This window comes from Salmo trutta, chromosome 10, assembly GCF_901001165.1.
Source record: "Salmo trutta chromosome 10, fSalTru1.1, whole genome shotgun sequence".
Taxonomy (NCBI): Eukaryota; Metazoa; Chordata; class Actinopteri; order Salmoniformes; family Salmonidae; genus Salmo; species Salmo trutta.
The window spans coordinates 10,636,060-10,646,188 of NC_042966.1; the positions used below are offsets into that span (position 1 = coordinate 10,636,060).

Here is a 10,129-nt window from a genome sequence, read left to right on the forward strand (position 1 = left end):
TGTCAGTGCATTCATAAAAACATAACAATTACAAAATGTATATTCTATCAAATAAGCCTCACATAGAAAATGTGCAATTATTTAGGTCCATCGTGGACTTCAGGAAACAGCAAAGGAAGCACCCCCTATCCACATCGACGGGACAGCAGTGGAGAAGGTGGAAAGTATTAAGTTCCTCTGTGTACGTATCACCGACAAACTGAAATGGTCCACGCTCACAGACAGTGTGGGGAAGAAGGCGCAACAGCGCCTCTTCAACCTGAGGAGGCTGAAAAACGTTTAACTTTTACAGATGTCCAATTGAGAGCATCCTGTCGGGCTGTATCACCGCCTGGTACTACAACTGCACCGCCCACAACTGCAGGGATCTCCAGAGGGTGGTGTGGTCTGCACAACGCATCACCGGGGGCAAACTACCTGTCTACCAGGACACCTACAGCACCCGATGTCACAGGAAGGCACAAAGATCATCAAGGACAACAACCACCCGAGCCACTACCTGTTCACCCCGCTTCCATCCAGAAGGCGAGGTCAGTCCAGGTGCATCAAAGCTGAGACAGAAGAGATTGAAAAACAGCTTCTATCTCAAGGCCATCAGATTATTAAACAGCCACCACTAGCACAGAGGTGGTTGCCTACCTACAGACTTGATATCATTGGCCACTTTAATAAATGGAACACTAGTCACTTTAATAATGCCACTTTAAGAATGTTTACATATCTCACATACATATACTGTATCCTTGACTATCTATTCTTTACTATCTATTGCGTCTTAGCCGCTCTGTCACTGCTCATCCATATATTTTATACTTATATGTTCTCGTCCCATTCCTTTACTAGATTGTGTGTATTAAGTTTTGTTGCGGAATTTGTTAGATATTAGGTTTTGTTGTGGAATTGTTAGATATTACCTGTTAGATACTGCTGCACTGTCGGATCTAGAAGCAAAAGCAATTTGAGATGGTATGTACATGAATGTATAGTTAAAGTGACTATGCATATAAGATAAACAGAGAGTAGCGGGGGGGGGGGGGGCAGGTGGGGGGCACACAATGCAAATAACATCTGCAATAACATCTGCTAACCATGTGTATGTGACCAATAAAGTGTAATTTGATTACATTTTCTGATTACAATTCCTCACTTCTTGGGCTTATTTTTGTGGACAGACTTTGGGCCTAGTAAAACCTCTCGCTTCTGCTCTTGCTTTCTCGCTAGTCTCCCTCCAGAACTTAATGGAGAATCTGACGCAATAAAGCAAGATTTTAGTTCTGGTTGTCCCAGAAGTGATCTCAGCATGTTTTATGTTTGAATTGGCTGAGACATGCTGTAGAACAGGTGTAAACAGTGATGGTGAGCTGTCCTTGATACGTCTGATAGGCTCTCTGTGGACACAGCAGCAGATAGGTAGGAAATGATGACATGGTGTATGGATCCATTTCCAGGTATAAGGATGAAAGGAAGTGAAGTTGATTCATACTTTGATTTAGTATTCATTGCTTCCTTGAGTACATTAGGTGTATGTGAGTAATTTCCTTACTCATGAACTCACTTTAGTTTAAGAGGGTTGATGTAACTCAATCAGACTGATTGGCAAGATTATAGAGTTATGTCTTGTGGTTACATCACAGTCACACAAAGAGCTAGAGTGAGTCACGCAAGTACACAAATTATTGAGCTTTTTCGCACTCATTGAGGAGAAAGAGGAGGCCCCTCTGAAAATGGGTAGTTGCCATTTGGCCGAAACAAAATGTTTCAAGTAATTTAGAGTTGCAATAAACTACATGTATGTCTAAACAACTCAAAATGTTATGTGGCCACCTTCGATTGAAATGCTTTTTAATGAACCATTTCATGCATTAGAGCAAGAGTCGGCAACAGGTGCCCCGTGGGACGAAACTGGCCTGCAAGTGATTTTTCAAGAAAGGGAAAGTAACTGAACTGAATGAATACTGACCCGTAGCACTCACTTCCAGGAATCATGAAGTGCTTTGAGAGGCTAGCCAAAGACCACATCACCTCCTCCCTCCCGGATACACTCGACCCTTTCCAATTTGCCTACCGCCCTGACAGATCCGCGGATGACTCAATCGCCATTGCACTGCACAGTGCCCTCACCCACCTGGATAAAGGGAATGCATATGTGAGGATGCTGTCCATCGACTGCATCCATCTTCAATACGGTAGTGCCCTCTAAGCTCACCACAAAGCTCTCGGCCCTGGGACTGAACTCCTCCCTATGCAACTGGGTCCTGTCCAAAGATCATCATGGACCTCTGTCCCCCTCAGCCACCCGAGCCACAGCCTGTTCTCCCCACTTTCATCACTCAGACGCAGGCAATATAGAAGCATCATGGCAAAAACTGGCAGACTGGCCAATAGCTTCTACTCCCCCTAATCAGCTGCTCGCTCCCCTCTCCCCTCCTCTCCCCATCTGCCCGCTCCTCCCTTCCCCTGTACCCCCTCACCCCCAAATTGACATTTATCCTTGTTACTCACTCGTCGCTCTATGGACAAGTATCCTTGTTTACACACTTCGCCACTTTTATCTGCAGCAACTGTATAAAACTGAAAAATAGTTGTAAATATGTATATACAATGTGTACAAAATATTATGAACACCTGCTCTTTCCATGACATAGACTGACCAGGTGAATCATGGTGAAACCTTTGATCCCCTATTGATGTCACTTGTTAAATCCACTTCAATCAGTGTAGATGAAGGGGAGGAGACAGGTTAAAGAAGGATTTGTAACCCTTGAGACAATTGAGACGTGTATTCTGTATGTGTGTTTTTCAGAGGGTGAATGGGCAAGACCCATTGGCATTTATATTGGCATATTGGCATTTTTCCGGCATCACGTTGAAACCATCTACATGTAACTTTTTTGAGCTTTACAATCAATTTTAGATGCTTTCGGATGATTTGGATGGGATTTGTGCCTCAAATGCTGGAACGTTGGGAACGGTGTGAACCAGGGCATGGATTGCTATCGTACTTTATCTGTGCACTGCTTTAAGGGTAGGGAAACCAATGTGTAATTTGGGTGAACTATCCTTTTAAATTGAAAAACGAATGTGTTACCACAAAAAAGTCATCTGAGTACTCTAACTGTAGCTCTCTTCACGACAACAGACACAGGTTGGTTCCTTGAAACGGGCGTTTATTGCATTGCAGGTCTTTTTCTCCGATGCATCCACGTCACGCCGTGAGAACTATATGTTTGAATGAACACAGTAACATTGATAAATTATACAGTACTGAAACAAAGAAATACAAATGGCGCTCGGCGCAACAATACAAATGGCGCTTGGCGCGACAATACAAATGGAACTTGGCGCGACTATGAACAAAGTTCTATAGGTAGAACAAAATACCTCGTTGGCTGCTTGTCCTGAAAAGAGGTTCTTGAATCCTTAAAGTCCCTTGAAAGTCCCTTTACTGTCTTTCTTAGCCTCTGCCATCAACAATTATGACTCAGACTAAGATCTGCTTAAGTTAGATTGCACACAGTCAATTAACAAATTCCGTAGCAGTAACACAACAGAGAACGTAAGTCCCGGGATGGAACATAAAAACACAGACAATGGCCTAACGTTAATTTACATGTTACATCACATTTAAATTCTTATCTATACATCAATAAATCATTTATTTATTTACTACATCAAATAAACCTTGAATTATGTATTAATCATGCATCGTGAACACAGCATCTATGTAACACTTACACTAACGAATTACTTTATAACGCGTTACCCCCCCAACACTGTTCTAGAGTAATCTAGGAGGCCTATATGTGATACATGTTGTATGATTGACTTAGTGATATATCACTCTGGAACAGGAAAAAGATCCTGCTGTACAGTAGTGCTTTAGGGATATATACATACAGTGAGCTCCAAAAGTATTGGGACAGTGACAAATGTTTTGTTGTGTTGGCTCGGTACTCCAGCACTTTGGATTTGAAATTATACAATTGCTGGGTTCAAAACAACTGGAAACTCTGAAAAATACAAGGTCAAATCACGACGTCAGTGATCTTCAGGTCGGAGCTCTAGAAAGAGGCCCAAGTTCCCGAGTTGGAATTCCGAGTTGGATGACCGTTCAAATCAACATTTTTCAGAGCTCCCAGTTGTTTTGAAGGTGGTGTTAACGTGCAAACTCTCAGCTTTAGTTTGAGGGCATTTTCATCCATATTGGGTGAACCGTTTAGAAATTACAACACTTCTTAGGAGACGCAAAGCATTGGGACAATTTCACTTTGATGTGTATTAAAGTAATCAATGGTTTAGTATTCGGTCGAATATTCCTAACACACAATATCAAGCTTGTGACTCTACAAACTTGTTGGATGCATTTGTTTGTTTTGGTTGTGTTTCAGATTATTTTGTGCCGAATATAAATGAAAGGTAATAATGTATTGTGTAATTTTGGAGTCACTTTTATTGTAAATAAGAAATACTCAACTTTTGCCTACTTTAATACATACACATATGTGTATTATATATACGTTTATTTAAGTGCCTTTGAACGGGGTATGGTAGTAGGTGCCAGGCGCATCGGTTTGTGTCAGGAACGCTTTTGACACCTTGTAGAGTCCATGCCCCAATGAACTGAGGCTGTTCTTAGGGCAAAAGGGAGGGGTGCATCTCAATATTAGAATGGTGTTCTTAATGTTTTGTACACTGTGTATATGCCTTCTTGTGATCTTTTGCTATTCTATTATTTTACTTAGTATTATTACTATTATTATTACAATAACAGGGATAAGCAAAAAAATATAAGTTACCAGTCCCACAAACTGCCTGTATATACACTGAGTATACCAAACATTAGGAGCACCTTAATTAAGTTGCCCTCAGAACAGCCTCAATTTGTCCGGGCATGGACTCTACAAGGTGCCGAAATGTTGACCCTAATGCTTCACTCAGTTTGGCTGGATGTCCTTTTGATACACACAGGAAAATGTTGAGCGTGAAAAACCCAGCAGGGTCGCAGTTCTTGAAACAAACCGGTGCGCCTGGCATCTACTAACATACCATATTCAAAGGCACTTATATTTTTTTGTCTTGCCAATTCACCCGCTGAATGGCACACGTACACAATCCATGTATCAATTGTCTCAACGCTTAAACATCCTTCTTTAACCTGTCTCCTCCCTTCATCTACACTAATTGGAAGGGGAATTAACAAGTGACATCAATAAGGGATCATGGCTTTCACCTGGATTTATGTGGTCAGTGTATGTCATGGAAAGAGCAGGTGTTCTTAATGTTTTGTAGACTCAGTGTATACCTCTAACACTAGACTCAGGGATTGATACACACTCATTCCCTTGTTTATGTGAGCTATCTTGACTCATTCCTCACTCATCCCTTATCATCTCTACTATATATTGATATGTCATTATGTTGATATTTTTCCTATGAAGGGTTAAACTTCTCCATTTTAGTTACGTGAAATGGCTAAAGAAATGTAATTATAACCAATCGGTAGCACATGGTTTGCACTTTCATAGACATTTCTTGTCGGATTGTAAAGCACACCAGGCTTGACAGCTGCAGTTCACAAGCAAGCGCAGGGCAGACTACACAGATACAGACCAATAATGTCTCTGGGGGGGGGGTACCCATACTTAAAGGAAGTAAACAAACTCAGTATGACCGGTGAAATGTTCTTATGGATTTTTAAGACCTTTTATGCCATGTGATCACATGCAATGCTCCAGTTAGCAGAACAACGCATGATTGCAGTTCATATGAGAATATGAGTACACCCAAATAGATCACACACACATGGATAAAGATTGCCCGCTAGCTTGTTTGCTAACATAAACACACTTCGGAAGCAGTAGGAAGGGCATGAACATTTTATCATGATTGCGTTATGCAGTGATGCTGACTAGCGAGTCATTGATCATGTTATGAAGTGTCCGTAATGGTCCCATCCGTTACACTTAGTAATTATACATCACCTAAGAACTTGATGAAAGTTAGCGTTGCACAGAAAGTTTGCATACAATCATACTCGAAACGCGCCCACAATAACAACCTTTCCTCAAAAACGTTAAGGATGTGACACTGCCTGTCCAAATCAGCGTTGCACAGAAAGTTTGCATACAATCATACTCGAAACGCGCCCACAATAACAACCTTTCCTCAAAAACGTTAATGATGTGACACTGCCTGTCCAAATCAGCGTTCTATCTTCACTAGATTGTAGAATTCTATACTAGCACTCAATGGGCAAAACATATTTTTATATTGTTTCATTAACCTTCAGACTTGAAGACACAGGGGGTGCAGATGTGAGTACCAAAACAAGTGAGCCATTGCCAAAAGCTATGAAATCTGGTTGTCTGAAAATACTTATTTTGAGACTTTGTATACTACTTTGTAGTAACAATAATATTTAATTTGGCAATTATAAAGGCCAAATGTAGTCATTACTTCAAAATACACACATTCGAGGTAAATATGAAAGTAGTTTAATTAGGAAATATGCTATTTTGTTTTTTCATGCTCAGGTTCACCTTACAATAGAATTGTTCAGATTATTTTGCTATTCAAGCTGAGGTTAATCAATAAATGCATACAAATAATTATCCGACATGAAAAAATTGGTTAATTGTTATTAGTGAGTTGTTTCTGATTTGATAAGCGATTGACTGTGGTTTTGTTTTGAGTAGCTAGGTAGCAAGGAAGGCTTTCATATAAGGCTGAAGTCATCTGTGTAAACTGCAGACCTAGACACTTGCGTGTATAGTTAGCTAACACACTTTCGTATATCACGCTGTAACATACAGTTTACCTTATTTTAGCACCCCAAAAACGTAATACTTCCAGGTCAACTGTAATATGAATACCATTGTAAAGCACAATTTCTCCTCTCTCCAGCAAAATCAATGACGAGACCTTCATGCTGCCTGTTTCTGCATGATTGAAGAAGGCAATGAGCTCCGTCGGGTCTTTTTAAAAATGACAGTTGGGGAAGCGATACCTACTGCGTGATAGGGAAAGGGGGAGATAAGCCGTGTTGGGAAACAGATTTTTCACCCGATCTGTCCAACTTATCACCTCTAAAATGTAAATAAAACACTATAAAGAGTTTATATAATGTGTCATTACATACCTATTTGAAGGTTTGTGTCGAATTTGAATCTGGTTTTTAGGGCAGCGCTAAAGTTGTCTTCAGAAGTAAACAGCGGCTGTCGCGGCTTTTGAGAGTCATGTTGGCTTGCAGTGATGATGCGAAAAATGTATGCATTCAGTTGTACAATTGACTATGTATCCCCTCTTACCCTGTCTTGTTTATAATCTGCGAGAGAAACGCTACACCTGATGGAGAGAGGCTGTACGACACAGAGTGAGATGCATTATGCGTACTGTACGTTACGTCATGACACGTCACAATTTAACGTACAGCGTCAGAGGGGTCCGTTTTTTTAAAAACTTTTCTCCAATACTATCGGGCCATTAAGGTCTTCAGAGTGTATGCAACTTGAATGATAAAGTGACCCTCAGAGAAGGCTTTGCTATGAAGATATTGATTTGAAAACATTGCTGTGAATGCATTGGTTTTAAGGTATTTCATTGAAGGCCTTTCTTTGAAGGCATTGCTGTTCTCACCTGTTCTCTCATGTGCTGCCTCTCACCCCTCTCTCTCTCCCTCCTGTAAAGACATTGTCAAGGTAAGAGAGGGGACAAGTGTCAGTGTGGAGGAGTGACAATGGGCTGAAGAGAGAAGAGTGGTTGTTAGCTACTGTTGTTACATTCATTACATTCCTTTGGCTTCTGTTGATAAAATACATTACTGTGCAGCCGTCTTCATCGACCCTGGCCAAGGCTTTCGACTCTGTCAATCACCGTATTCTTATCGGCAGACTCAACAGCCTTAGTTTCTCAAGTGACTATGTCGCCTGGTTCACCAATTACTTCTCAGACAGAGTTCAGTGTGTCAAATCGGAGGGCCTGTTGTCTGGACCTCTGGCAGTCTCTATGGGGGTACCACAGGGTTCAATTCTCGGGGTGACTCTTTTCTCTGTATATATCAATGATGTCGCTCTTGCTGCGGGTGATTCCTTGATCCCCCTCTATGCAGATGACACCATTCTGTATACATCTGGCCCTTCTTTGGACACAAAAAAAATACGTTTTTTACAAATTAATTAAAAATGAAAAGCTGAAATGTCTTTACTGAATAAGTATTCAACACCTTTTATGGCAAGCCTAAATAAGTTCAGGAATAAAAATTGGGATAACAAGTCACATAATAAGTTGCATGGACTCACTCCGTGTGAATAATAGTGTTTAACGTGATGACTGCCTCATCTCTACACCCTACACATACAATTATCTGTAAGGTCCCGAAGTCGAGCAGTGAATTTCAAACACAGATTCAACCACAAAGACCAGGGATGTTTTCCAATGCCTTGCAAAGAAAGGCACCTATTGGTAAATGAAAAAAACCCATAAAGACTGAATATCCCTTTGAACATGATAAAGTTATGAATTACACTTTGAATGGAGCATCAATACACCCAGCCACTAATAAGATACTGGTGTCCTTCCTAACTCAGTTGCTGGAGAGGAAGGAAACCGTTCATAGATTTCACCATGAGGCCAATGGTGACTTCAAAACAGTTACAGAGTTTAATGATTGTGAGAAGGAGAAAACTGAGGATGGATCAACAACATTGTAGTTACTCCACAATACTAACCTAAATGACAGAGTGAAAAGAAAAAAGCCTGTACAGAATCAAAATATTCAAAAACATGTATCCTGTTTGCAACAAGGCACTAAAGTAAAACTGCAAAAAATGTGGCAAAGAAATTAACTTTGTCTTGTTGTGTAACATTCTATTCAATTGAGAGAGACTGTCATTTCTTCAAACAATCATCTTTATTCAATATCGATGAATTATTGCAATAATGAAACCGTTGACGTTGGACCGAGAGCCTACCCTTTACAGACAATGCTGTTCCGCATATACCTGATGCCAAGATTGCTCAGCCATAGCAGGTTCACCCCCCATATAGATTGGGGGCACCATAAGCCACTTTGGGTTCATCCTGTGGTTGTCTGCCTCTGGTGTTGTCTCTCAGATGCCAGGATAATTAGGAACACTGAGGCCTTTGTTCTGTTCCTCCAGGCTCTATCTCGGTGACACCCACCACATCTGATCTATGGAATGCCAGCTGTAGTTTTTTTTTGTTATGATCACCAAACCATCACTTAATCAATTGCCAGCCCAAGCTTCAAAAGACTCCTCTCAGTTAACTCAGAAAAGGAGAGAGAGAGTCCTAAGAATGTTATCTATTAAATAAAACTACCATTTGGTGCATATATATAGCATAATCTTGTAATCCTGCTACCACAGTCCTGAATACAAAGTGCTATGTTTGGGGCAAATCCAACACAATACATCACTGAAGTACCACTCTTCATATTTTTAAGCATGGTGGTGGCTGAATTATGTTATGGGTATGCTTGTCATCAGCAAGGACTAGGGAGTTTTTTAGGATAAAAATAAACAGAATAGAGCTAAGCACTGACAAAATCGTAGAGGAAAAACCTGGTTCAGTCTGCTTTCCAACAAACACTGGGTGTAACAGCTGTCGTAGAGAAGGGACCAAAGCGCAGCGTGTTGAGTGCTCATGATGAAATTTATTTTAACTCAAAAACACTAAAGACAAAATATCAAACAGAAAACGAAAGCGCACAGTTCTGTCAGGTACAGAAGACTAAACAGAAAACAACTACCCACAAACACAGGTGGAAAAAAAAACTACTTAAGTATGATCTCCAATTAGAGACGAGGACCAGCTGCCTCTAATTGGCGATCATCCCCCCAAAAACCAACATAGAAATAGAAAACTAGAACTAAACATAGATATACAAAACATAGAAAAACACAAAATACCCCCTGTCACGCCCTGACCTACTCTATCATAGAAAATAACATCTTACTATGGTCAGGACGTGACACTGGGAGACAAATTCACCTTTCAGCAGGACAATAACCTGAAACACAAGGCCAAATATGCACTGGGGTTGCTTACCAAGAAGACATAAAATCTTTCTATGTGGCCTAGTTGCAGTTTTGACTTTAATTGGCTTGAA

At 40.6% G+C, this 10,129-nt stretch overlaps 1 long non-coding RNA gene across 1 annotated transcript; it reads right to left on the minus strand.

Annotated features, from left to right (window-relative positions):
- Nucleotides 1–3,150: 3,150 nt before the first annotated feature.
- On the minus strand, nucleotides 3,151–3,551 carry LOC115200843 (uncharacterized). Its single transcript, XR_003879610.1, has 2 exons — nucleotides 3,382–3,551; nucleotides 3,151–3,219 (listed from the first exon to the last, which is right to left on the minus strand). It is a non-coding gene; the product is annotated as an uncharacterized LOC115200843 (long non-coding RNA).
- Nucleotides 3,552–10,129: the final 6,578 nt, after the last annotated feature.